This window comes from Pongo pygmaeus, chromosome 18 (assembly GCF_028885625.2).
Source record: "Pongo pygmaeus isolate AG05252 chromosome 18, NHGRI_mPonPyg2-v2.0_pri, whole genome shotgun sequence".
Taxonomy (NCBI): domain Eukaryota; kingdom Metazoa; phylum Chordata; class Mammalia; order Primates; family Hominidae; genus Pongo; species Pongo pygmaeus.
This window is the reverse complement of record NC_072391.2, coordinates 4,500,838-4,523,932: the sequence shown is the minus strand read 5'-3', so window position 1 is coordinate 4,523,932 and position 23,095 is coordinate 4,500,838.

Sequence of the window (23,095 nt, the reverse complement as noted above, 5' to 3'; positions counted from 1 at the left end):
AGCTCGGGGTAGAGGGAACATTAGAACCTACGTACCACCCCCTGCGCTCCATGACCTCCACTCCTGTGCCCAGTGTCACACGTGCCTGCCCATCCCCTTCACACCACCGAGTCCTCCCAATTTCAGCTCAAACCCTACCTCCTTGGAGAAGTCCTTCTAGACCGGCTGCTAGAACCCTTGGTTGTTGGCATCTTGACGGCCACGGGTTCAAGTGCCTGTTTGGAGATTTGCGGGGACACTGACTCTGTCAGCACGTTGGTTGGCGGTTCCTCTTTGCACAGCCACCTGCCCGGTCCCTCACCCATGTCCTGCGTGCACCGAGAACTGCCTGAGTCAGTGCTCCAGGCCCTGGCAAGGCCACACTCTGCCAGGGCTCAGCTCTCTTCTGGGAGCGAAACGCTTTTTCAGGGTGCTCATCCAATCTCTTTCATTTTACAGCAGACTCCCTGAAGATGGACACAGTCCTGAGAGGGGCATTTTCTGAGCTTTTACTAAGTGCTTTTAAAAAATCGAGCTATAGGACCAGGCATGGTGCCTCACGCCTGTCATCCCAGCACTTTAGGGGTGCGAGGATCGCTTGAGCCCAGGAGTTGGAGACCAATCTGGGCAACATAGTGAGACCCTGTCTCAAAAAATAAAATCGGCTGGACACGGTGGCTCACGCCTGTAATCCCAGCACTTTGGGAGGCCAAGGTGGGTGGACCACGTGAGGTCAGGAGTTTGAGACCAGCCTGGCCAACATGGCGAAACCCCATGTCTACTAAAAATATAAAAATTAACTGGGCATGGTGGTGCGTGCCTGTAATCCCACTACTCGGGAGGCCGAGACAGGAGAACTGCTTAAACCTGGGAGGCAGAGGTTGCAGTGAGCCGAAATTGCGCCATTGCACTCCAGCCTGGGTGACAAGAGTGAGACTCTGTCTCAAAAAATAAAAATAGGCCGGGCTCAGTGGCTCACGCCTGTAATCCCAGCACTTTGGGAGGCCGAGGCGGGCAAATCACAAGGTTAGGAGATGGAGACCATCCTGGCTAACACGGTGTAACCCCATCTCTACTAAAAATACAAAAAATTAGCCGGGCGTGGTGGCGGGCGCCTGTAGGCCCAGCTACTCTGGAGGCTGAGGCAGGAGAATGGCGTGAACCTGGGAGGCGGAGCTTGCAGTGAGCCAAGTTCGTGCCACTGCACTCCAGCCTGGGTGACAGAGAGAGACTGTGTCTAAAATAAATAAATTAATTAATAATAATAAAAATAAAAAATAAAATCAAGCTGGGATCGGCGGCTTATGCCTGTAATCCCGGCACTTTGGGAGGCTGAGACCGGCGGATCACCTGAGGTCAGGAGTTCGAGACCAGCCTGGCCAACATGGTGAAACCCCGTCTCTACTAAAAATACAAAAATTAGACCGGGCACAGTGGCTCACTCCTGTAATCCTAGCACTTTGGGAGGCCGAGGCGGGTGGATCATGAGTTCAGGAGATCGAGACCATCCTGGCTAACACAGTGAAACCCTAGACCCCATCTCTACTAAAGAAATTAGCCAGGTGTGGTGGTGGGCACCTGTAGTTTCAGCTACTCGGGAGGCTGAGTCAGGAGAATCGCTTGAACCCGGGAGGCAGAGGTTGCACTTGTGAGGCGGAGGTTGCACTCGTGATCGTGCGACTGCACTCCAGCCTGGGCGACAGAGTGAGACTCCATCTCAAAAAAAGATTAAAAAATAAAATCAAGATATAATTCACATACATAAAATTCACCTCTTTGAAGTGTACAATCAGTGGTTTTTAGTGTATTCAGAGTCGTGCAACCATCACCAACATCTAATTCCAGAACATTTTCACCATCCCCAAAAGAAACCCTATACTCAAGAAGCAGCCACTCCCCATTCCTCTTTCCTCCCAGGCCCTGGCAACGCACCAGCCTGCTTTCTGCCTCTATGGATTTCCCTCTTCTGGGCATTTCAAATAAAGTGGTGGTCTCTTGTGATTGGCTTTTCACTTAATGTTTCAAGTTTCGTCTATATTGTAGCATAGATCAGCACCTTGTTCCTTTTTTTTTGAGACAGAGTCTCGCTCTGTCGCTCAGGCTGGGGTGCAATGGTGAAATCTCTGCTCATTGCAAGCTCTGCCTCCCGAGTTCAAGCGATACTTGTGCCTCAGCCTCTGGAGTAGCTGGGATTACAGGCGTGGACCACCACGCCCAGCTAATTTTTGCTCATTTTTAGTAGAGATGGGGTTTCGTCATGTTGGCCAGGCTGGTCTTAAACTCCTGTCTTCAAGTGATCGGCCCGCCTCAGCCTCCCAAAGTGCTGGGATTACAGGGCGGCATGAGCCACCACACCCAGCCTTTATCTATCTATCTATCTATCTATCTATCTATCTATCTATCTATCTACCTATCTAATCTATTTTTGAGACAGAGTCTCCCTCTGTCCCCCAGGCTGAAGTGCAATGGCACAATCTCATCTCACTGCACCCTCTGCCTCCTGGGTTCAAGTGATTCTCCTGCCTCAGTCTCCCGAGTAGCTGGGATTACAGGCACCCGCCACCACCCCCAGCTGATTTTTGTATTTTGAGTAGAAATGGGGTTTCACCATATTGCCCAGGCTGCTTTCCAACTCCTGGCCTCAAGCAATCCGCCTGCCTTGGCCTCTCAAAGTGCTGTGATTACAGGTGTGAGCCACCGTGCCCAGCTTTTTTTTTTTTTGAGACAGAGTCCTGCTTTGTCACCCAGTTTGGAGTGCAGTGGCACGATCTCGGCTCACTGCAACCTCCACCTCCCAGGTTCAAGCGATTCTCCTGCCTCAGCCTCCCAAGTAGCTGGGACTACAGGCGTGCATCACCACACCCAGCTAATTTTTGTATTTTTAGTAGAGACAGGATTTCACCATATTGGCCGGGCTGGTGTCCAACTCTTGACTTCAGGTGATCCGCTTGCCTTGGCCTCCCAAAGTGCTGGGATTACAGGTGTAAGCCACTGCGCCCGGCCTATTTTTTTTCATTTAAAAAAAAAAAAAAAAAGAGTATGGATAAGGCACTCGCACTGTGCCTGGTACCTCTCACCTCTCTGGTTGATGCTTATGCATCCCTGAGGTGCCTGTGCAAAGGCAGGCGGACACCCAGGCCCATGGAGGGGGCAGCAGCCCTGCGACATTCCCTGCCCCCAAGCAGCAGGAGGCTCATTTATCAATTTATCAGGGAAGCTTCCTGTGCCTCAGCTTTCCCAAGGTGGGGAAGGGTGAAGTCGAGGCCGGGCCTCTGTGGTTGGGACCCCCCGAGGGATCTCCCTGTCCTCCTCCTCGGTTCTCCAGGCCCCACTCTGCCACTGCCCCATCTCCCCACCTAGAGCTTCCTGCAGAGCCGGGCAGAGCCGGGTGCCTTCTCTGCTGGTTGCCTGGGCGCCTGTGCCCCTTCCCTATATCTGCAGCAGAGAACTGCTGCCCGGTGGCCTAAGGGCTTGGACGCTGGCCATGACCATGGACACCCCCACCACCCTGAGATGGTACCACACCCCAGCCCAAGGCTGGAGGGCCAGCTGTACGGCGGGGCCATGGAAGAGAGGACCAGGCAGCCTCCTGTGGCTCCTGCCAGGGAAACCCTCTCTGCTCGCTGCTGCTCAGCCTTTCCCAGCCCTGCCTCTCTCGTCCTGCTTCTCACATTTCAGCTTCTGAGTTACTGGCACCACTGTCTGTTGCTGCTGCTGCTGCTGCTGCTGCTGAAGCCGGCACCAGCCAGACATTAACCCCTGATGCGCTGGAGGCTGCAGCTGCACAGCAGGAAAGGGGCACCAGGGGCTCAAGCTCTGGCGGGCTTGAGGGAGGAGAGAGCAATCCCAGAGCCGGTCCCTTTGCTCCTCCCGGTCCCCACTCTGCAGTGCTTATTGTGCTTGCTTCTTCCCTGTCTGCACAGACTTGAAGCCAAAACCCTCTCTGACCCCTACGAGTTGCTCCTTCCTCTGACCGTCTGGCTCTGACCATCAGCCCACAGGACTGGGCTACATTTCACCTGGTAGCTGACCTTGTCATTTCATGCATGGCCATGTTTTCTCCCTCCGTATGCCTTGTCGTGCCCAGCGGGACCCTCCTCTTGTACCCGGCTTTACCTGGCCAGGGTTGGGCCACCAGGACCAGGTAAGCTCTTGAGTTTTGAGGCCAACAGGAAGCCATTCTCCAGGGCAGCCACGGGTTGGGTCTGGAGGAGCCTGAAAGAAGTGTAGGCCCTGGTAGTGGCTGGCTGTGATGGGCTTGGCCAAGCCCCTTGGGCATGATCATAGGACTCAGGGCACCATGGTGAGGATGAAACTAGGAGTGCAGGTGGGGCGTGGTGGCTCACGCCTGTAATCCCAGCACTTGGGGAGGCCGAGGCAGGCAGATCACCTGAGGTCAGGTCTTCAAGAGCAGCCTGGCCAACATAGTTAAACTCCGTCCCTACAAAAATACAAAAATTAGCAGGGCATGGTGGCTGGTGCCTATAATCCCAGCTACTCGGGAAGCTGAGATGGGAGAATTGCTTGAGCCTGGAAGGCTGTGGTTGCAGTGAGCCAAGATTGCAGCATTACATTCAAACCTGGGTGACAGAGTGAGACTCCATCTCAAAAAAAAAAAAAAAAAAAAAAAGGAAGGAAGAAAGGAAGGAAAGAAAAAACTAACTAGGAGGCTGGGCGCAGTGGCTCACGCCTGTAATCCCAGCGCTTTGGGAGGCCGAGGCAGGTGGAGCATGAGGTCAGGAAATCGAGACCATCCTGGCCAACATGGTGAAACTCCGTCTCTACTAAAAATACAAAAAAAAAAATTAGCCGGGCATGGTGGCAGGTGCCTGTAGTCCCAGTTACTCGGGAGGCTGAGGCAGGAGAATGTCGTGAACCTGGGAGGCGGAGCTTGCAGTGAGCCGACAGAGCAAGACTCCGTCCCAAAAAAAAAAAAAAAAAGAAACTAAGAGTGGGAAGAAAGCCCCCACAGCAGCACTGGCCTGCACTGGTGATGAACCATGGCTCCCGCCCCTGGACCCACACTGGGGCTTGGAGCCTGCCCCTCCCCAGGGAGAGTTGGCCCTGTTTCCCGGCTGCCTCTCCCAGCTGGAAACTCACCCAGCTTTGGTTTTCATGAGAGCAGGCCTCCAACCCTCCTCTGGCCTGGTCAGCCCCAGCCTTCCCTTTTCCAGTCTCAAGTGGAACATGACATTCCACCTTCTGTTCCCAACCTCTGTCCACTCCATGTGAAGAGAGCCAGTCACCCAGAGGGACACCTCCCAGGTGTCCTCGTCCCACATCCCTCTGCTTCCTGCCTTTCTCCTGATCCCCAAATGCAACTTCCTGGTTTCTTTCTTTCTTTCTTTTTTTTTTTTTTTTGAAATGGAGTCTCGCTCTGTCAGAGGCTGGAGTGCAGTGGCGCAGTCCCGGCTCACTGCAACTTCCACCTCCCGGGTTCAAGGGATACTACTGCCTCAGCCTCCTGAGTAATTGGGACTACAGGAGTGTGCCACCACGCCTGGCTAATTTTTGTATTTTTAGTAGAAATGGGGTTTCACCATGTTGGTCAGGCTGGTCTCAAACTCCTGCACTCAAGTGATCTGCCCGCCTCAGCCTCCCAAAGTGCTGAGATTACAGGCGTGAGCCACCATGCCCGGCTCTTTGTTTTTTTCAAGAGTCTCACTTGGTTGCCCTGGCCGGAGTGCAGTGACATGATCATGGCTCACTGCAGCCTCAACCTTTTGGCCTCAAGTGATCCTACCTCCTCAGCCTCCCAGGTAGCTGGGCCAGGTACACCACCAACATACCCAGTTAATTTTTAAATTTTTGTAGAGATGGAGTCTTGCTATGTTGTCCAGGCTGGTCTCAAACTCCTGGGCTCAAGTGATCCTCCTACCTCAGTCACCCGAAGTGCTGGGGTTACAAGTGTGAGCCACGGCCCCTAGCTCCCCTTGATTTCTTGTGGGCCTCCTTTGACCCTGCACTCTCTCTGGCCACACTGCCTTGGTTCCTTGACTGGCTCTTTTCTCTCTCTCTCTCTCCTTTCTTTTTTCTTTTTTTTTTTTTTTGAGACAGAGTCTCACCCTGTTGCCCAGGCTGGAGTGCAGTGGCTCGATCTCGGCATACTGCAAGCTCCACCTCCTGGGTTCACGCCATTCTCCTGCCTCAGCCTCCTGAGTAGCTGGGACTACAGGCGCGCACCACCACGCCCGGCAAATTTTTTGTATTTTTAGTAGAGACGGGGTTTCACCGTGTTAGCCAGGATGGTCTCGAACTCCTGACCTCGTGATCTGCCTGCCTCAGCCTTCCAAACTGCTGGGATTACAGGCGTGATCCACCGTGTCCGGCCTCTTTCTTTCATCTTTCTTTCTTTTTTTTTATTTTTGACGTAGTCTCACTCTGTCGCCCAGGCTGCAGTGCAGTGGCACGATCTCGACTCACTGCAATCTCCACCTCCCGGGTTCAAGCGACTCTCCTGCCTCAGCCTTCTGAGCAGCTAGGATTACAGAGGTATGCCACCACGCCCAGCTAATGTTTGTATTTTTAGCAGAGACAGGGTTTCACTATGCTGGCCAGGCTGATCTCGAACTCCTGACCTCAGGTGATCCACCCGCCTCGGCCTCCCAAATGCTGGGATTACAGGTGTGAGCCACCACGCCTGGCCTGATTTACTCTCATTTTCTATTAACTGGAGGCCTCCTGGTGAGAAGGCCCCAGGCTGGGTGTCAGGGGTCTTAGATCTGGTCTCATGGCTACAGCTAATTCTTTGAAGGTCTTCAGAAGTGTCCATCCTCTATGTCAACAGGCTCTGCTCTGCTTGATGAAATTAGTATAACTGCCCCATGGCCTCATAATCGATTGATAAAGCAGTTTGATGGCCATTTCTGTGTAAAGCAGAAACAGTCCAGCCAGCATGGCTGTGAATCGAGTGTTTCTAGAGGGAGTGCACTCAGTTGAAGGCCTGGGCACCTGGTTCCCTCTTGCTGACACTGAGAAGCAGAGAGGCACTTCCCTAGGGGAAAAGTCCCTAAAGGGAGCTGAAATCCCCTTTGAGTGTGGGAGAAGGAAGAGAAATTGAGTGCTGAAAAGGACAGGGCAGGTGAGCTGATGGAGGGGAGACGGAGAGGCAGGGGGAGAAGGAGAGGGAGAGGGCTGGCAGGAGCCCATAGCTGGGGCCAGAGAGAGAGGATGCAGGGGACTCCAGCCACCTCAAATAGGGTTGCAGCCAGCCCCGTTTTTGTGTGTTTGTTTGTGTGTCTGTTTGTTTGTTTGTTTTTAAGACAAGGTCTCCCTGGGTCACCAAGGCTGGAATGCAGTGGTGCAATCATGACTCACTCCAACCTCAACATCCTAGGATCAAGTGATCCTCTCACCTCAGCTTCCTAAGTAGCTGGGACCACAGCATGCGCCACCAGGCCTAGCTAATTTTTTTTTTTTTTTTTTTTTTTTTGAGATGGAGTTTCGCTCTTGTTGCCCAAGCTGGAGTGCAATGGCGCGATCTCAGCTCACTGCAGCCTCCACCTCCTAGGTTCAAGCAATTCTCCTGCCTCAGCCTCTCGAGTAGCTGAGATTACAGGTGCGCGCCACCATGCCCGGTTAATTTTTTGTAGTAGAAACGGGATTTTACCATGTTAGCCAGGCTGGTCTCGAACTCCTGACCTCAGGTGATCCACCCGCCTTGCCCTCCCAAAGTGTTGGGATTAGAGGCGTGAGCCCCCACGCTGGCCTTTTTTTTTTTTTTTTTTAGATGGAGTTTCTCTCTGTCCCCCAGGCTGGAGTGCAGTGGCATGATCTCAGCTCACTGCAAGCTCTGTCTCCCGGGCCCAAGCAATTCTCCTGCCTCAGCCTCCCAAGGAGCTGGAAATACAGGTGCCCACCACCATGCCCAACTAATTTTTGTATTTTTAGTAGAGATGGGGTTTCGCCATGTTGGCCAGGCTGGTCTCAAACTCCTGACCTCAAGTGATCCGCCTACCTCGGCCTCCCAAAGTGCTGGGATTGCAGGAGTAAGCCACTGTGCCCAGCCAATTAAAAAAAAAAAAATTTTTTTTTTTTTGAGACGAAATTTCGCTCTTGTTGCCCAGGCTGCAGTGCAATGGCATGATCTCGACTCACCACAACCTCCGCCTCCTGGGTTCAAGTGATTCTTTTGCCTCAGTCTCCCAAATAGCTGGGATTACAGGCATGCGCCACCACGCCCGGCTAATTTTGTGTTTTTAGTAAAGACGGGGTTTCACCATGTTGGTCAGGCTGGTGTCAAACTCCCAACCTCTGGTGATCTGCCCACCTTGGCCTCCCAAAGTGCTGAGATTACAGGCGTGAGCCACCACACCTGGCCTTAAACATTTTTTGTAGAGATGGGGGCTTGCTATGTTGCCCAGGCTGGTCTTGAACTCGTAGGCTCAAGTGATCCTCCTGCTTCAGCTTCAGGAGTAGCTGGGACTACAAGTGCACACCATCACGCCTAGCTATTTTTTTTTTTTGAGAAGGAGTCTCATTCTGTCGCTCAGGCTGGAGTACAGTGGCACGATCTCAGCTCACTACAACCTCCACCTCCCGGGTTCAAGTGATTCTCCTGCCTCAGCCTCCTGAGTAGCTGGGATTACAGGTGCCCACCACCATGCCCAGCAAATTTTTGTATTTTTAGTAGAAATGGGGTTTCACCATGTTGGCCAGGCTGGCCTCGAACTTCTGACCTTAAATGATCCGCCTGCCTTGGCGTCCCAAAGTGCTGGGATTACAGGCATGAGCCACCGCGCACGGCTAATTTTTTTTTAAAGATGAAATCTTGCTATGTTGCCCAGGCTGGTTTGGAACTCCTGAGCTCAAATGATCCTCCCGTCTGGCCTCCCAGAAGGCTGGGATCACAGGTGTGAGCCACCGGGAGCCAGCCGCACTTTCAGTGCTTACTCATGGCCAAGGTGAATCAGATCCGGCTGAGGAGGAGGAGGCGGGCATCACAGGTCTCCCTAGACAAGCCAGGCACCGTAGGGATCTGCAGGGCCTCGGGGTTGTGGGGGGCCGCGGTCAGCCCCTTCACCCCAACACCTGCCTGGGGCTCCCCCACCGTGTTCCCGCTCGGCATCCACAAGGCAGCGCGTGTGCCGGACGCCCCCTACTGGTTGGGGGAGCCCCAGCCCTGTGAGCCCAGAGATCTCCCCCTGACATGGGGAGAGGAGGGCCAGAGGACTGGAATGGGCTTTGCTCCAAACCCCAACAGGGGCATCTGACCCTCGTTCCGCCTTCCTGGGAGCATCCAGGATCATTTCCCAGGCAGGGACTTTTTGCTTCTCATCCCGGCTCCAACGACTGGTATCCCTGCCCCTGCCACCACCCCAGGAGGCTATGGTTCCCCATATGCACGGGAGTATACCAGGGCCGGAAAGGTCAGGGGGTGCATCCCTCTGCTCCTAGCAAATTTCTATAGAGGAACAAGCCTCGTTAAGACTGAGGACATAGATTCCTGCCTGGGTTCCATCTCCAGTTCTCTGTATGTTCTCAGGAAATTCTCCTCCCTTACTCTATCCTACCTTCACATCCCCTATCTGCGGCAGCAGAATTTCCCTGTAACCCCCAATGCCCTTTACCCTGGTGTAACCGCCTCTTGATGAGTGTGGGCAAAACCTGCAAATATATCACTTCTGTGGTTAGCATGTATGACATGGTATGATTGATCTTGAGACAGACAGATTATCAATGATTCTGACCTGATCACGTGCACTCTTAAAAAGCAGAGTTGGCCAGGCGCAGTGGCTCACGCCTGTAATCCCAGCACCTTGGGAAGCTGAGGCTGGAAGATCGCTTGAGTCCATGAGTTTGAGACAAGCCTGGGCAACATAGGAAGACCCTATCTCTACAAAAAATTTAAAAAATTAACACATGTAGTCTGAGCGCCGTGGCTCACGCCTGTAATCCCAGCACTTTGGAAGGACGAGGCAGGCGGATCACCTGAGGCTGGGAGTTCGAGACCAGCCTGACTAATATGGAGAAACCCTGTCTCTACTAAAAATACAAAATTAGCCGGGTGTAGGCTGGGCGCTGTGGCTCATGCCTGTCATCTCAGCACTTTGGGAGGCTGAGATGTGCGGATCACCTGAGGTCAGGAGTTCAAGACCAGCCTAGCCAACATGATGAAACCCATGTCTACTAAAATGTACAAAAAACAAGCCGGCCGTGGTGGTGCATGCGTGTAATCCCAGCTATTCAGGAGGCTGAGGCAGGAGAATCACTTGAACCAGGGAGGTGGGGATTGCAGTGAGCCGAGATTGCACCATTGCATTGCAGCCTAGGCGACAAGAGCAAAGCTCTGTCTCAAAAAAAAAAAAAAAAAAAAAAAAGGCTGAATAATACCAGGCCGGGTGCGGTAGCTCACGACTGTAATCCCATCACTTTGGGAGGCTGAGGCAGGTGGATCATGAGGTCAGGAGATTGAGACCATCCTGGCTAACACAGTGAAACGCTGTCTCTAGCTGGGTGCAGTGGCTCACATCTGTAATCCCAGCACTTTGGGAGGCCGAGGCTGGCAGATCACGAGGTCAGGAGATCGAGACCATCCTAGCTAACATGGTGAAACCCCGTCTCTACTAAAAAATACAAAAAATTAGCCGGGCGTGGTGGCAGGCGCCTGTAGTCCCAGCTACTTGCGAGGCTGAGGCAGGAGAATGGCATGAGCCCGGGAGGCGGAGCTTGCAGTGAGCCGAGATCAGACCACTGCACTCCAGCCTGGGCGACAGAGCGAGACTCCATCTCAAAAAAAAAAAAAAGAAAATTGTAGAAACACCGTGTCTACTAAAAATACAAAAAAGCCAGGCGTGGTGGCGGAGGCTGAGGCGGGGGGATCGCTTGAGCCTAGGAAGTTTTGTTTGTTTTGTTTTGTTTTTAGAAGGTGTCTCGTTCTGGAATGCAGTGGCACGATCTTGGCTCACTGCAACCTCCGCCTCCTGGATTCAAGTGATTCTTCTACCTCAGCCTCCCGAGTAGCTGAGACTACAGCCGTGTGCCACCTCCCCTGGCGAATTTTTGTAATTTTTTAGTAGAGACAGGGTTTCACCATGTTGACCAGGCTGATCTCGAACTCTTGACCTCAAGTGATCCGCCCACCTCTACCTACCAAAGTGTTGGGATTACAGGTGTGAACCACTGTGCCTGGCCTGAGCCCAGGAAGTTGACACTGCAGTGAGCCATGATTGCACCACTGCGATCAAACCCCACCCCCCGAAAAAAAAAACCCCAAAAACCTAAGTGTAAAAATGAGAACAACCTATCTTCACCTCTGCAGCAGCCACCTTTGCCGACAGCACTTCCTCCTGGCTGCAGTTCTTATGATTTCCCATCTCCAACCAGCAGCTCCCAACCAGCCTGGGAAGGGGTTGGGGGTAGCCTTTGTCCTGAGAAGTGCTGTGCTGATGGCATGGTCAGAGCAGCTGACACCCCTGAGCCAGTGAGAAAAGAACCAAGGGAAGGAGCCGTGAACCCTCTGCTCTAAGGAATCCCCCATGCTTGCTTTCTGGGGCTTCTCGGACTTGTGGCCATCTTTAGGGTCAGTCAATAAACTTTCTTTTTTTTTTTTTTTGAGATAGAGTCTCGCTTTGTCACCCAGGCTGGAATGCAGTGGCACGATCTTGGCTCACTGCAACCTCCGCCTCCCGGGTTCAAAAGATTCTCCTGCCTCAGCCTCCCAGGTAGCTGGGACTACAGGCGTGTGTCACCATACCCGGCTAATTTTTGTATTTTTAGTAGAAACGGGGTTTCACCATGTTGGCCAGGCTGGTTTCAAACTCCTGACCTCAGGTGATCCACCTGCCTCAGCCTCTCAAAGTGCTGGGATTACAGGCATGAGCCACCGTGCCCAGCCAAAGTTGCTTTTTTTTTTTTTAAGAGTCGTAGTCTCTGGCTGGGTGCAGTGGCTCAGGCCTGTAATCCCAGCATTTTGGGAGGCCAAGGCAGGAGGATTGCTTGAGCTCAGGAGTTCTAGACCAACCTGGGCAACAAAGTCAGACTCCCATCTCTACAAAAAATTAGCTGAGTTTAGTGGCACATGCCTGTAGTCCTAGCCACTAGGGAGGCTGAAGCAGGAGAACTGCTGGAGCTCAAGTGGTCGAGACTGCAGTGAGCCATGCTCATACCACTGCACTCCAGCCTGGGTGTAAGAGCGAGACCCTATTAAAAAAAAAAAAAAAAAAGATTGGGAGACTTGCTTTACTGCCCAGGCTCCAGGATGAGTACAGTGGTGTGATTATGGCTCACCACAACCTCGAAACCCTGGCCTTAAGCAGTCCTCCCGCCTTGACCTCCGAAAGTGTTAGGATTACAGGCCTGAGTCACCAACCCTGGATGAAGATGCTTTTTTTTTTTTTGAGACTGAGTCTTGCTTTACTCTATAGCCCAGGCAGGAGTGCCGTGGCCTTGGCTCACTGCAACCTCCGCCTCCCAGGTTCAAGCGATTCTCCTGCCTCAGCCTCCTGAATAGCTGAGATTGCAGGCACCCACTACCATGCCGGGCTAATTTTTGTATTTTTAGTAGAGACGGGGTTTCTCCATGTTGGTCAGGCTGGTCTTGAACTCCTGACCTCAGGTGACCTACCTGCCTCAGCCTCCCACAGTGTTGCAATTACAGGTGTGAGCCACCATGCCTGGCCTACAGATGCTTTTTAATAATAGCTTTATTGAGAGATAATTCACATACTATACAATTCACCCATTAAAGTGTACATTGAAGTTTTTTTTAAAAATGTATTCACAGAGTTGTGCAACCATCACCACAATCAATTTTAGAACATTTTCACTACCCCAGAGAGAAATCCCACACCTGTTAGAAGTCACTCCCCATTCCCCATTCCCCATGCCCCAGCCCCAGCCAACCACTAGTTTACTTTCTGTCTTTAAAGATTTCCCCGTTCCGGACACTTCATAAAATGAAATTACACAATATGTGGCCTTGTGTGTCTGGCTTCGTTCACTTAGCAGAAGGCTTTCCAGGGCCACCCATGTGGTAGCGTGTGTCAGTGCTTCATTCCTTTTTACAGCTGAGTAATATTCCATTGTGCAGATAGTCTACTTTGTTGTTGTTGTTGTTGTTGTTGTTGTTGTTGAGACAGAGTCTCGCTCCATTGTCAGGCTGGAGTGCAGTGGTGCGATCTCAGCTCACTGCATCCTCCGCCTCCCGGGTTCAAGCGATTCTCCTGCTTCAACCTTCCAAGTAGCTGGGACTACAGGCACGCGCCACCATGCCCAGCTAATTTTTGTGTTTGTAGTAGAGACAGGGTTTTGCCATGTTGGCCAGGCTGGTCTCAATCTCATGACCTCATGATCCGCCAGCCTCGGCCTCCCAAAGTACTGGAATTACAGGCGTAAGTGACCACGCCCAGCCATAGACCACATTTTGTGTATCTATTCAATAATGCCTTTTTTTTTTTTTTTTTTTGAGACAGGGTCTCGCTCTGTTGCCCAGGGTGGAGTGCAGTGGCACCATCACAGCTTACTGCAGCCCCAACCTCCCATGCTCAAGTGATTCTCCTGCCTCAGTCTCTCTAGTAGCTGGGACTATAAACCAAGCATGCACCACCATGCTCAGCTAATTTTTTTATTTTTTGCATTTATTTATTTATTTATTTATTTATTTATTTATTTATTTATTGAGACGGAGTCTCGCTCTGTCACCCAGGCTGGAATGCAGTGGCGCAATCTCTGCTCACTGCAAGCTCCACCTCCCAGGTTCACGCCATTCTCCTGCCTCAGCCTTCCGAGTAGCTGGGACTACAAGCGCCTGCCTCCACACCTGTGTAATTTTTTCCATTTTTAGTAGAGACGGGGTTTCACCGTGTTAGCCGGGATGGTTTCGATCTCCTGACCTTGTGAGCCACCCGCCTCAGCCTCCCAAAGTGCTGGGATTACAGGTGTGAGCCACCGTGCCCAGCTTGCATTTATTTGTTTATTCTTTTTTTTGAGAGGGAGTCTCACTCTGTCGCCCAGGCTGGAGTGCAATGGCGCGATCTCGGCTCACTACAACCTCCGTCTCCTGGATTCAATCAATTCTCCTGCCTCAGCCTCCGGAGTAGCTGGGATTACAGGCGTGTGCCACCATGCCCGACTAATTTTTGTATTTTTACTAGAGATTAAGTTTCACTAGTTGGCCAGGCTGGTCTCGAACCCCTGACCTCAGGTGATCCACCTGCCTCGGCCTCCCAAAGTGCTGGGATTACAAGCGTGAGCCACTGCCCCTGGCCTTCCCTTTTTTTTTTTTTTAATTATTTTATTTTATTTTGTTTTGAAGTATTTCACTCTGTTGCCCAGGCTGGCTTTGCAATCCTGGACTCAGGGGATTTTTCTGTCTCAGCCTCTGGAGCAGCTGAAATTACAGATGTGTGCCATCACACTCTGCTGATTACTTTCTTTACAGAGACCCACCTTTTATTTGTATTTATTTATTTATTTATTTATTTGAGACATGGTGTTGCTCTGTTGCTCAGGTTGAAGTGCAGTGGCGTGATCACGACTCACTGCAGCCTTAACTCCTAGGCTCAAGCAATCCTCCCGCCTCAGCCTCCTGAGTGGCCGGGACTTCAGACATAAGCCACTGTGACCGGCCAAGAGACCCACCTTTTACAGAGCAAGTGGTTTGTTTGCCAATTTTCACTGCCCCACCACATGAGGGTGTTTCGAGTGGGAAGCAGGTGCACCCTGTGTGAACAGCAAAGCCCAGCGCATGCCTGCTGCCTCCCACCTGCTGCCAGGCAGAGCTGGGAAGGGGAAAGGCTGAGCCCCACCTCTGACCTTCCCTGCATATCAGGAAATCTTGTCGTCCTCCAAGGTCACTCAGACGCCTCTGGCCACTGCCGCCCATGGTGCCAGGGATGACGGCAACCAACACTCATTGATGCCGTGACATGCCAGGCTGTCACCAGCTTTTCACAACAGCTGTGCCAGGGAGATGCTGTGTGGCTTTCATTTTGCAGATGAGAGAGCAGAGTCAGGTTAGTAGGGTTGGGGTTCAGGCAGGACCTGGATTCTGTACCACACTTTGTGGCTGCTAGTGGTTTCTGGAAGTCTGTTGTCTGAAGAGCAGGGAGCGTGTGTAGACAGAGACAGGTCTGAGGGCTGTGCCATGGGCATGTCCTAGATGCAAAGCCAAAAAAAGAATTTCAAGAAGGTCAGATGCAGTGAAGACAGAAAACAGAGACCCAGATGTAGCATCCTGGAGGTCCTCGTGACTTTGAAAAGAGAAGGGTTTGTGTGTGTCTTATTTTTTATTTATTTATTTATTTATTTATTTTTGAGACGGAGTCTCATGGTCGCCCAGGCTGGAGTGCAGTGGTGCGATCTCGGCTCAGGTGCGATCTGTTGCCCAGGTTCAAGCGATTCTTCTGCCTCAGCCTCCTGAGTAGCTGGGATTACAGGTGCCTGCCCTTGCGCCTGGCTAATTTTTGTAGTTTTAGCAGAGACGGGGGTTTCACCATCTTGACCAGGCTGGTTTTGAACTCTTGACCTCGTGATCCACCTGCCTTGGCCTCCCAAAGTGCTGGGACTACAGGCGTGAGCCACTGTGCCTGGCCATATGTGTTTTATTTTTGAGACAGGGTCTCACTCTGCCGTCTAGGCTGGAGTGCAGTGCTGCACTCTTGTCTCAATGCAGCCTCAACCTCTTAGACTCAAGTGATCCTCCCTCCTCAGCCTCCAGAGTAGTAGCTAGGACCAAAGATGTACATCACCACACCTGGCTAATATTTTAATTATTTGTAAAGATGAAGTCTTGCTATGTTGCCCAGGCTGGTCTGGAACTCCTGGGCTCAAGCCATCCTCCTGCCTCCTGCCTTGGCCTCCCAAAGTGCTAGGATTACAGAAGTGAGTCGCTGCCCCCATGCAGTCATGGAGGTGTGATGGAGTGAGCAGGAGGGAAGGGGAGAGAGTGAGCGTGAGCATCCATTTCAAGGAGTTTTGCTGTTAGAGACCAGAACTGGGCCGGGCGTGGTGGCACATACCTGTAGTCCCAGCTACAAAAGAGGCTGAGGCAGGAGAATGGCTTGAACCTGGGAGGTGGAGGTTGCAGTGAGTGGAGATCATGCCATTGCACTCCAGCTTGGGTGACAGACAGAGACTCTGTCTCAAAACCAAAAAAAGAGAGCAGAGCTAAGGGGATCTAGGGTCGGTCGGTTGGTTTGAAAGGAGAATAGTAACAACTTGTTCTCAGTAATGGGTATGATCCAAAAGACGGCATGCACTGAAGACAGAGGAGAGAGGACAGTTTCTGGAGTGACGGCTCTGAGTTGTGCAAGTAGAAGGGTCTTCTGTGCATGAACAGCATGGACGCTCATCCAGAGACACTGGCCGATGGCAGTTCCCAGGCACAGAGAGGGAGGCAGCGATGGGCATGGCAGCCTGTGGAAGGTCTCTTCTAATTGCTTCCATTTCCCTCAGAGAAACGGGAAGTGAGCTACAAGCAAGGAGGAGGTGCTAGAGGGCTTGAGGGGAGAGGAGAAGGAAGGGTAGGAAGAAGGGGCCAGGGCAACAGGATGCGGTCACAGCAGCCCCCAGACCCACTTGAGGGTATGGATCAGGCACTTAAAAACAAGAGCAGTGGCAGGCTGGGCGCAGTGGCTCATGCCTGTAATCCCAGCACTTTGGGAGGCCAAGGCGGGCGGATCACCTGAGGTCCAGAGTTCGAAGCCAGGCTGACCAACATGAAGAAACCCCATCTCTACTAAAAATACAAAATTAGCTGGGCATGGTGGTGGGCACCTGTAATCCCAGCTACTTGGGAGGCTGAGGTAGGAGAATCACTTGAACCCGGGAAGCTGAGGTTGCGGTGAGCTGAGATTGTGCCATTGCACTCCAGCCTGGGCAACAAGAGCAAAGCTCTGTCTCAAAAAAAGGACCTGGTGCAGGCCGGGCACGGTGGCTCATGCCTGTAATCCCAGCACTTTAGGAGGCCGAGAAGGGTGGATCACAAGGTCAGGAGATCGAGACCATCCTGGCTAACACATTGAAACCTTGTCTTTACTAAAAATACAAAAAATTAGCTGGGCACGGTGGCGGGCACCTGTAGTCCCAGCTACTCGGGAGGCTGAGGCAGGAGAATGGCGTGAACCCAGGAGGCGGAGCTTGCAGTGAGCAGAGATAGTGCCACTGCAGTCTGGCCTGGGCAACAGAGCGAGACTCTGTCTCAAAAAAAAAAAAAAAAAAAAAAGGACCTGGTGCAGTGGCTCACACCTGTAATCCCAGTGCTTTGGGAGGCTGGGGCATGAGGATCGCTTGAGCCCAGGAGGCTACAATAAACCATGCACCGCTGCATTCCAGCCTCAGTAAGAGTGAGACCCTGTCTCAAAAAAAAAAAAAAAAAATCCAAAACCCACCACCTAGCAGGTGACTTTGACTTTGACAACATCCCTAATACAACTGTTGCTGACTGGAGGGAAAAAATAAAAACAAACCAATCAGCAAGGTTGTGGGATTTCCTCTTTCTAGCCATATTTGGCTGTTTCTTTCAGGTAGGGAGAAGGGAAGAGCAGGCAGTGTGAGATGAACTGGGTCACAGCTGCAGGAGTTAGCAGGATCAATGGGTTCAGCCAACTGTGGCCCACTGCATTTTTTTTTGTTAGTTTTGAGAGGGAGTTTTGCTCTTGTCACCCAGGCTGGAGTGCATTGGTGTGATCTCGGCTCACCACAACTTCTGCCTCCCAGGTTCAAGCCATTCTCCTGCCTCAGCCCCCTGAGTAGATGGGATTACAGGTGCCCACCACCACACCCAGCTAATTTTTGTATTTTGAATACAGACAGGTTTCACCATTTGGCCAGGCTGGTCTCGAACTCCTGACCTCAGGTGATCTGACCTCCTGACCTCAGGTGATCTGACCTCCTTGAGCCTCCCAAAGTGCTGGGATTACAGGCATGAGCCACTGAGCCTGGCCCAACCCACTGCTTTTATAACAAACCTTTTTCTATTGTGGTAAAATATACATAACAAAAACTTACTGTTTAACCAATTATTTATTTATTTGTTTATTTGTTTTTGTAGAGATGGGGTCTCATCATGTTGCCCACGACGGTCTTGAACTCTTTTTTTTTTTTTTTAAATAGTCTCGCTCTGTTGCCCAGGCTGGAGTGCAATGGTGCGATCTCGGCTCACTGCAACCTCTGCCTCCCGGTTCAAGTGATTCTCCCTCCCTCAGCCTCCTCAGTAGCTGGGATTATAGGCACAGGCCACCACACCTGGCTAATTTTTGTAGTTTTATAGAGATAGGGTTTCACCATATTGGCCAGGCTGATCTTGAACTCCTGACCTCAGGTGATCTGCCTGCCTTGGCCTCCCAAATTGCTGGGATTACAGGCATGAGTCACCGCTCCCAGCTGGTCTTGAACTCTTGGTGAGTGAACAAGTGAGCCAGCCAGCAAAGCTTCATCTGTATCTATAGCCACTCCACATGGCTAGCATTACTGCCTGAGCTCCACCTCCTGCCACATCAGCGGTGGCATTAGATTCTCATAGGAGTGCAAACCTTATTGTGAATGAACTATGGGTGTGTGGGATCTAGGTTGAGTGCTTCTTATGAGAATCTAATGCCTGATGATCTGACACTATCTCCCATCACCCCCAGATGGGACTGTCTAGTTGCAGGAAAACAAACTCAGGGCTCCCATTGAGTCTACATTATGGTGAGTTGCATAGTTATTTTATTATATATTACAGTGTAATAATAGAAATAAGGTATGCAATAAATGTAATGCTGTAGCAGGTGTCAGTGCTTCATTCCGTCTTATGGCTGAATAATATTCCACTGTATGGACAGACCACATTTAGTTTATCCATTCATCAGTTGATAGACACTAGGTTGCTTCCATGTTTTGGCTCGTATGAATAATGCTGCTGTGGACATGGGTGTACCATGATCTGTTTGAGTCCCTGTTTTCATTCTCTTGGATGTTTACCTAGGAGTGGAATTGCTGGGGCCTATGATAACTGCCTGTTGCATGGCTCACAAACCAAGAATGGTGTGGTAGACAGAATAATGGCCCCCCCAATGATGTTCATGCCCCATCCCCAGAACCTGTCAATAGTTACCTTATGCGGCAAAAGGGACTCTGCAGATGTGATTATGTTAAGGATTTTGAGATGGGGAGATTATTCTGGATTATCCTGGTGGGCCCAAGGTCATCAAGAGAGGGAGATGAAAGGGTGAGAAAGATGGGATGGCAGAAGCAGAGACTGAGAGGTGCACTTTGAAGATGGAGGAAGGGGCCACAAGCCAAGGAATGTGAGTGGCATCTACAAGTTGGAAAAGGGAAGGAAACGGATTTTCCCCTAGAACTTTAGGAGAAATACAACCCTGCTTACACCCTGAATTTAGCCAAACATAACCCATCTGGACTTCTGACCTCCAGAGAATAAATTTGTGTTGTTTTTTAAAATTACACACACACACACACACACACACACACACACACATATATTTGTGGAGATGGAATCTCCCTATGTTGCTGCCCAGGCTGGTCTCCAACTCCTAGCCTCAGGTGATCCTCCTGCATCAGCCTCCCAAAGTGCTGAGATTACACGCATGAGCCATGATTCCTGGTCAAATTTGTGTTGTTTTATGCCACTAAGCTTGTAGTAACTTGTTATGGAGGCCATAGAACTTTTACATTTTCAAATGGTTGGAAAGCAATCAAATGAATGATATTTTGTGGCACATTAAATTATACGACATTCCATTTGTGTCCATAAGCAAAGTGTTATTGGTACCCAGAGAGGCCCATTCATTCATATATCATCTAGGACTGCTTTCCATCCAGACGGGCAGAGTTGAGTGCTTGCAGGAGGCCATGTGGTCTGCAAAACCTAAAATATTTACTATCTGGTCCTTTAGGGAAAAAACCTTGCTGACTCCTAATATATTTATTCATTTTGTTGTTGTTGTTTGTTTGTTTTTTGAGACGGAGTCTTGCTCTGTCACTAGGCTGGAGTGCAGTGGCACGATCTCGGCTCACTGCAACCTCTGCTTCCTGGGTTCAAGCGATTCTCCTGCCTCGGCTTCCTGGGTAGCTGGGACTACAGGCACACACCACCATGCCCGGCTAATTTTTTGTATTTTAGTAGAGACGGGGTTTCACCATGTTCGCCAGGATGGTTTCGATCTCCTGACCTCATGATCCACCTGCCTCGGCCTCCCAAAGTTCTGGGATTACAGGCGTGAGCCACGGCACCTGGCCTGTTTGTTGGTTTTTGAGATGCTTCATCACCCAGGCTGGAGTGCAGTGGCACAATCTCGGCTCACGGCAGCCTCTGCGTCGCAGGTTCAAGGGATTCTCATACCTCACTCTCCCGAGTAGCTGGGATTACAGGCGCCCGCCACCATGCCTGGCTAATTTTTGTATTTCTAGTAGAGGTAGGGTTTCCCCATGTTGGCCAGGCTGGTCTCAAACTCCTGACTTCAAGTGATCCACCTGCCTTGGCCTCCCAAAGTGTTGAGATTACAGGCATGCGCCACTGCTACCGGCCTGATTTTTTTTTTTTTTTTTTTTTGAGGCGGAGTCTGGCTCTCCCAGGCTAGAGTGCAGTGGCACGATCTTGGCTCACTACAATCTCCACCTCCCGGATTCAAGCGATTCTCCTGCCTCAGCCGCCTAAGCAGCTGGGACTACAGGCATGTGCCACCATGCCTAGATTTTTTTTTTTTTTGTCTTTTTAGTAGAGATTGGGTTTCACTATGTTGGTCAGGCTGGTCTTGAACTCCTGACCTCAAATGATCCGGCCTTCCAAAGTGCTGGGATTACAGGCATGAGCCATGGCACCTGGCCTGATTGATTATTTTTATTTTTTATTTTATTTATTTATTTTTTGAGACAAAGTCTTGCTCTGTCGCCCAGGCTGGAGTGCAGTGGCACGATCTCGGCTCACTGCAACCTCTGCCTCCTGGGTTCAAGCAATTCTCCTGCCTCAGCCTCCTGTGTAGCTGGGATTATAGGCACCCGCCACCACACCCGGCTAATTTTTTTATTTTAGTAGAGATGGCGTTTCGTCATTTTGGCCATGCTGGTCTTGAACTCCTGACCTCAGGTGATCCACTCACCTCGGCCTTCCAAAGTGCTGGGATTACAGGTGTGAGCCACCATGCCCGGGCTAGTCAAGGCAGTTCTGTAAGGGAGGAGCAGGAGGTAGACACGCTTGCTCCAGCTGCTGTTCATTCATTCACTCATTTTTTCAGGCACTGGAGACATCATTCAGTGCATTTGCTTTTGTGGACCTATGGCATATATTGTCTCCAAATGTCATCATTTCCTGAGCACAGCTCCTGTCGCTGCAGTGTGGTCAGGAGCTTCTCGAGGGCCGCATTTCTGCTTTGATTTCCGTGTGGCCAAGTAGGATATGTGAACACAGAAAGAAGTAGCCAGGACTGATTGGACAGTCCTTCTCCAGGGCTGTGCAAATGATGCCCATGTTCCTCGGGGACACAGAGTGGGTCCCAGAAGGCTGATGGACAGCCCTGATTCTGCTGCCTTCTGCCTGGGCTCGAGTGAGACCTCAGTAGATGCGGGAATCACAAGCAGCAAGCAGGGTGGGGCTAGGGTAATACAAGGGAGGCCCTTGCTTGGGGAACAAAAGTTAACGGGAGCACCAAACCCCTCAGTAATCAAGATTCACAAAATTTTAATGCAATACTTTAGAGAAATCAAAATTGGCCAGGCACAGTGGCTCACACCTATAATCCCAGCACTTTGGGAGGCCGAGGCAGGAGGATGGCTTGAGTCCAAGAGTTTAAGACCAGCCTGGACAACATAGTGAGACCCTGTCTCTACAAAAAATTTAAAAAATTGCCGGGCATGATGGTGGCATGCCTGTAGTCCCAGGTACTTGAGAGGCTGAGTTGGGAGGATCTCATGGGCCTAGGAGTTCAAGGCTGCAAAGAGCTATTACCACTGTACTCCTGCCTGGGCAATAGAGTAAGACCCTGTCTCACGAAAAAACTGAAATTAATGCCAAAAATTTACAATGAGCAAAATATCTGAATTACAAATTAAAAACACATTTATTGATTTATAATAAATCAATATTAGAAATCAATGTTGAACCAGCTTTTGAATGTTTATTTTTTTATTGAGACAGTCTCACTTTGTCGCCCGGGCTGGAGCGCAGTGATGCGATCTCCACTACTGCAGCCTCTGTCTCCCGGGTTCAAGTGATTCTCTTGCCTCAGCCTCCTGAGTAGCTGGGACTACAGGCACTCGCCACCATGCCCGGCTAATTTTTGTGTTTTCAGTAGAGATGGAGTTTCACCATGTTGGCCAGGCTGGTCTCGAACTTCTGACCTCAAGTGATCTGCCTGCCTCTGCCTCCCAAAGTGCTGGGATTACAGGCATGAACCACCACGCCTGGCCCAGTCTTTGAATTTTTAAAATTTTATTATTATTATTGTTATTATTATTATTATTATTTTATGCATGGAGTCTCGCTCTGTGGCCGAGGCTGGAGTGCAGTGGTGCGATCTCGGCTCATTGCAACCTCCACTTCCTGGGTTCAAGCGATTCCCCTGCCTCAGCCTCCTGAGTAGCTGCGACTATAGGCGCCCACCACCAGGCCTGGCTAATTTTTTTTGCAGTTTTAGTAGAGACGAGGTTTCATCGTGTTAGCCAGGATGGTCTCAATCTCCTGACCTCATGATCCACCTACTTTCGACTCCCAGTTAAAATGTATTATTAAGACAGGGTCTTGCACTGTTGCCCAGTCTGAAGTGCCATGGCGTGATCATAGCTCACTGTAGTCTTCAACTCCTGGGCTCAATCAACCCTCCTGCCTCAGCCTCCCAAGTAGCTGGGACTTTAGGCATGTACCACCTTGCCAGTCTAATTTTTTTTTTAATATTTTTGTAAAGACAGCATCTAGTTATGTTGTCCGTGCTGGTCTCCAACTCCTGGCCTCAAGGGATCCTCCTGTCTTGGTCTTCCAAAGTGCTGAGATTACAAGTGTGAGGCACTGTGCCTGGCCATTGTTTGAATTTAAAGCTAAGGATTGACAACAGTGTCTTGGAGAGCTATACTGAAGCCTGAGGGAAAGGGAAAAATCAGTAATACTGAGACAGTCATTAAAATGTGGAGAGTGTGTTTACCATGGATTTTTGGCAGTAATTTATTTTATTTTATTGAGACA